This window comes from Sapajus apella, unplaced genomic scaffold (genome assembly GCF_009761245.1).
Source record: "Sapajus apella isolate SASKATOON/1434 unplaced genomic scaffold, GSC_monkey_1.0 scaffold22, whole genome shotgun sequence".
NCBI classification, from domain to species: Eukaryota; Metazoa; Chordata; class Mammalia; order Primates; family Cebidae; genus Sapajus; species Sapajus apella.
In genome coordinates, this window is record NW_022436962.1 from 24,820,872 (window position 1) to 24,826,841 (window position 5,970).

Sequence of the window (5,970 nt, forward strand, 5' to 3'; positions counted from 1 at the left end):
CCAAAACAATATTGGGAAAGAAAAAGTTGGAGGCATTCCACTGCCTGATTTCAAATCAATCACAAAGCAATAGAAATAAAAACAGTATGGTACTGGGCATAAAAACAGACACATTAACCAATGGAACAGAATGCAGAGCCCATAATGAACCCAAGCGTATATAGTCAACTAATCTTTGACAAGGCCACTAAAAAGATATAATTGTTTCTTGAGTAAGAAAAAGACATGGAAAAGCAAAGTTCTGGAAAAATTATCTTGAAATAAGCATTTTAATCTAGTTGAATATGAGTTTTATATATCTTAAAGCCTAATTTGGAGAAAACTCTCAGAGAGGTAGACCCTGAACTCAATTTATAATGCTTACCTCAGTGCTGAATGCAGGGTGGTTGTCCTTAATTTACTCATGCGTTCAGCAAACATTGAGCACCTACTGTGTTTTAGGCACTGTGCTTGGGACCAGAAGAACGAATATAATGAATGAAATACTGTTCTTGTTATTGAATCTACAAGTGTCTCACCCTGGCTCTACTATAGTGAATTATTGGTCACAATTCTTCCCTTCCCTGGAGGAAAGTTAAGAATCCTTGCTATGGCGGGGGAGGATCCAAGATGGCCGTTTAGGAACAGCTCAGGATTGCAGTCCCCAGTGAAAGCGCAGAGGGTGAGTGGATGCCGCATTTTTATTGCCCACAGACTAGGAAATTCCCAGGAGGAGGAGCTCCACAGGTCACCAGCGTGGCTGTTTCGGCCAGCGCGGCTGTGCCAGCCGGCGTCGCTGCTTTGCCCCGCGCGGCTGCTTTGTTGGCGCCCCGGAGCAGCAGTTCTCCATACAAAATACACTGGTCCGGGTGCCCTTTTGGCTGGCGATTGGAGCCATGGGAAGTCGCCCATTCGTCTGTTTAAAAAGGAGACTGAGCAGGGAACCAGGACAGTAGATTCCAGGGAGAAAAAAAAAAAAAAAACAGCGCCACAAGCCTCAGTGCCGCTGTTTAAGCCAGCGCAGTGAGTGGCCGCAGGGGAAAACAAACAGACCCCGGCGCCTCTTCAACAGGCGACTGGAACACCAACTGAAAAAAGGCTCTGAGGCAGTGAGCCAGGCGATCAGGCTCGGCTGGTCCCACCCCCACAAAAGAACAGCAATCAGAAACTCTGGATTGAGAGTTTCACAGCAAGCACAGCTGAACCCGGGACAGTCCAGCTCTGTGGGGGAGGGAAGTCCGCCATTACCGAGGCAGCCTGCCGCTAGGGAGGTAGCCCGCTGTTGCCAAGGCAGCCCGCCACAGCAGAGAGACTCCACCTCAACAGAGGCGGGCCACCATCACCAAAGCAGTTCTAACTACACCCATATAAACAGGACTGCAGGGAAGTTCACTCGGCAGCTAGGCGGAGCCCACAGCAGCTCAGCAAAGCCTCTACAGGCAGACAGTGACTAGGCTGCCTCCTTGCTGGGCTGGGCAGGTCTGAAGGAAAAAAAAAAGAAGGCAGCAGCAGCATAACAGAAACTCATAAATAAAGCCCTAAATCCCTGGGACAAAGCACCTGGGAACAAAAAGCAGTTTATGAGTTCTGCTGCAGCAGACCTAAAAGTACCTGCCCAGCAGCTCTGAATGAACAACGGAGCTCACAGCTCAGCATTTGAGTTCCTATAAAGAAGAGACCGTCTCCTCAAGCAGCTCCCTGACCCCTATATATCCAAAGAGACACCTCATAAAGGAGAGATCAGATTGACACTAGGCGGGTATCCTTCTGGGACAAACATAGCAGAAGAAGAAAACTGGTAACAACCCTTACTGTTCAGCAGTTGCTGCCGGTGAACCCCAGGCGAGCAGGGCCTGGAGTGAACCTCAGCAGACCTACAGCAGAGGGGCCAGACTGTCAGAAGGAAAACCAAGAGACAGAAATAACCTCATCATCAACAAACAGAACGTCAATCTGAAAGATTTGAGACCCAATCTGAAAGCCAGCAACTACAAAGTCGACAGGTGGATAAATCCTTAAAGATGGGAAGAAACCAGCGCAAAAAGGGTGAAAACACCTGAAACCAGAACACCTCTCCTCCTACAAGGGATCACAACTCCTCACCAGCAAGGGAACAAGGTTGGAGGGAGAACAAGTGTGATGAAATGACAGAATCAGACTTCAGAAGGTGGGTAGTAAGAAACTTCTGTGGACTTAAAGAACATGTTCTAACCAAATGCAAAGAAACTAAGAACCTTGAAAAAAGATTTGATGAAATGCTAGTGAGAATGGACAAAACAGAAAGGAATATAAGTGAATTGATGGAGCTGAAAAACACAACACGAGAACTTCGCGAAGCATGCACAAGTATCAACAGCCGAATGGACCAAGCAGAAGAAAGGATATCAGAGGTCGAAGATCAACTCAATGAAATAAAATGGGAAGGTAAGACTGGAAAAAAAAAAGGGTAAAAAGGAATGAACAAAATCTCCAAGAAATGTGGGACTATGTGAAAAGACCTAATCTACGTTTGATAGGCGTACCTGAATGCGACGAAGAGAATGAATCCAAGCTGGAAAATACTCTTCAGGATATTATCCAGGAAAACTTCCCCAACCTAGCAAGGCAGGCAAACATTCAAGTCCAGGAAATACAGAGAACACCACAAAGATATTAGTCAAGAAGAGCAACCCCAAGGCACATAATCCTCAGATTCACCAGGGTTGAAATGAAGGAGAAAATACTAAGGGCAGCCAGAGAGAAAGGTCGGGTTACCCACAAAGGGAAGCCCATCAGACTCACAGCAGATCTCTCAGCAGAAACCCTACAAGCCAGAAGAGAGCAGGGGCCAATATTCAACATCCTTAAAGAAAAGAACTTTCAACCCAGAATCTCCTATCCAGCCAAACTAAGCTTCATAAGTGAAGGAAAAATAAAATCCTTTGGGAACATGCAAGTACTCAGAGATTTCGTCACCACCAGGCCAGCTCTACAAGAGCTCCTGAAAGAGGCTCTACACGTATAAAGGAACAACAAGTACCAGCTCAACTAAAGGGCAAAACACCCAGCTAGCACCAAAATGGCAGTATTAAATTCGCACATAACAATATTAACCCTAAATGTAAATGGACTAAATGCCCCAATCAAAAAACACAGACTGGCAAATTGGATAAAAAGCCAAAACCCATCAGTGTGCTGTATCCAGGAAACCCATCTCACATGCAAGGATACACAAAGGCTCAAAATAAAGGGATGGAGGAAGATTTACCAAGCAAATGGAGAGCAAAAAAAAGCAGGAGTTGCAATTCTCATCTCTGATAAATTAGACTTTAAAGCAACAAAGATCATAAGAGACAAAGAGGGACATTACATAATGGTAAAAGGATCAATGCAACAAGAAGAGCTAACGATCCTAAATATATACGCACCCAATACAGGAGCACCCAGATACATAAGGCAAGTTCTTAATGACCTACAAAAAGACTTAGACTCCCATGCAATAATAGTGGGAGACTTTAACACCCCATTGTCAATATCAGACAGATCAACCAGACAGAAAATTAACCAGGATATACAGGACTTGAACTCAGACCTGGAACAAGCAAACCTAATAGACATTTACAGAACTCTCCACCCCAAATCCACAGAATATACATTCTTCTCAGCACCACATCACACCTACTCTAAAATCGACCACGTAATTGGAAGTAAATCACTCCTCAGCAAATGCAAAAGAACGGAAATCATAACAAACAGTCTCTCAGACCACAGTGCAATCAAGTTAGAACTCAGAATTTAGAATCTAACTCAGAACTGCACAGCTTCATGGAAACTGAACAACTTGCTCTTGAATGTTGACTGGATAAACAATGAAATGAAGACAGAAATAATAAAGATGTTCTTCGAAACCAACGAGAATGAAGACAAAACATACCAGAATCTCTGGGACACGTTTAAAGCAGTCTCTAGAGGAAAATATATAGCAATAAGTGCCCACATGAGAAGCAAGGAGAGATAAAAAATTGACACTCTATCGTCAAAACTGAAAGAGCTAGAGGAGCAAGATCAAAAAAACTCAAAGTCTAGCAGAAGACAAGAAATAGCTAAGATCAGAGCAGAACTGAAGGAGATAGAGACACAAAAAACCCTTCCAAAAATCGATAAATCCAGGAGCTGGTTTTTTGAAAAGATCAACAAAATAGACCACTAGCCAGATTAATAAAAAAGAAAAGAGAGAATAACCAAATTGATGCAATAAAAAATGATAAAGGGGATATCACCACAGATTCCACAGAAATTCAAACCATTATCAGAGATTATTACAAACAACTCTATGCACATAAAATAATAAACCTGGAAGAAATGGATAAATTCCTGGAAACTTGCCTCCTCCCAAGCCTAAACCAGGAAGAAGCCGAAACCCTGAACAGGCCCATAACAAGGTCTGAAGTTGAGGCAGCAATAAAGAGCTTACCACCCAAAAAAAGCCCAGGTCCAGACGGGTTCACAGCCAAATTCTACCAGACATACAAAGAGGAGCTGGTACCATTTCTTCTGAAACTATTCCAAACAATACAAAAAGAGGGAATTCTTCCCAAATCATTTTATGACACCAACATCATCCTGATTCCAAAACCCAGCAGAGACTCAACAAGAAAAGAAAGCTTCAGGCCAATATCCATGATGAACATAGATGCAAAAATCTTCAATAAAATACTGACAAGCCGATTGCAACAGCACATCAAAAAGCTTATCCACCACGATCAAGTAGGCTTCATCCCGGGGATGCAAGGCTGGTTCAACATACGCAAGTCTATAAACGTAATTCACCACATAAACAGAACCAAAGACAAAAACCACATGATTATCTCAATTGATGCAGAGAAGGCCTTTGACAAAATTCAACAGCCCTTTATGCTAAAAACCCTCAATAAGCTAGGTATTGATGGAACGTATCTCAAAATAATAAAAGCTATTTATGACAAACCAACAGCCAATATCATACTGAATGGGCAAAAACTGGAAGCATTCCCCTTGAAATGTGGCACCAGACAAGGATGCCCTCTCTCACCACTGCTATTCAATATAGTATTAGAAGTTCTAGCCAGAACAATCAGGCAAGAAAAAGAAATAAAGGGCATTCAAATAGGAATGGAGGAAGTCAGATTGTCTCTATTTGCAGAGGATATGATTGTATATCTAGAAGACCCCATCATCTCAGCCCCAAATCTCCTGAAACTGATAAGTTCAGCAAAGTCTCAGGATACAAAAACAATGTGCAAAAATCACATGCATTCCTATACACCAATAACAGACTTAAAGAGAGCCAAATCAAGAACAAACTTCCATTCACAATTGCCACAAAGAGAATAAAATACCTAGGAATACAACTAACAAGGAATGTAAAGGACCTCTTCAAGGAGAACTACAAGCCACTGCTCAATGAAATAAGAGAGGACACAAACAGATGGAGAAACATTCCATGTTCATGGTTAGGAAGAATCAATATCGTGAAAATGGCCATACTGCCCAAAGTAATTTACAGATTCAATGCTATCCCCATCAAGCTACCAATGACCTTCTTCACAGAACTGGAAAAAACCACCTTAAACTTCATATGGAACCAAAAGAGAGCCCGCATAGCCAAGTCAATTCTAAGCAAAAAGAACAAAGCGGGAGGCATCACACTACTGGACTTCAAACTATACTACAAGGCTACAGTAATCAAAACAGCATGGTACTGGTACCAAAACAGAGATATAGACCAATGGAACAGAACAGAGGCCTCGGAGGCAACACAACATATCTACAACCATCCGATCTTTGACAAACCTGACAAAAACAAGCAATGGGGAAAGGATTCCCTGTTCAATAAATGGTGTTGGGAAAGCTGGCTAGCCATGTGCAGAAAGCAGAAACTGGACCCCTTCCTGACGCCTCATACTAAAATTAACTCCAGATGGATTAAAGACTTAAACATAAGACCTAACACCATAAAAACCCTAGAAGAAA

General features: G+C 42.6%; 1 long non-coding RNA gene across 1 annotated transcript in view; it reads left to right on the forward strand.

Annotated features, from left to right (window-relative positions):
* The window catches only part of LOC116558620, a 15,470-nt gene extending 12,074 nt beyond the window's left edge, over window positions 1–3,396 (forward strand). Inside the window, exon 3 of the long non-coding RNA XR_004272096.1 lies at window positions 3,362–3,396. This is a non-coding gene — a long non-coding RNA (uncharacterized LOC116558620). The remainder of the gene's footprint in view (window positions 1–3,361) is intronic.
* The last annotated feature ends 2,574 nt before the right edge of the window (window positions 3,397–5,970 follow it).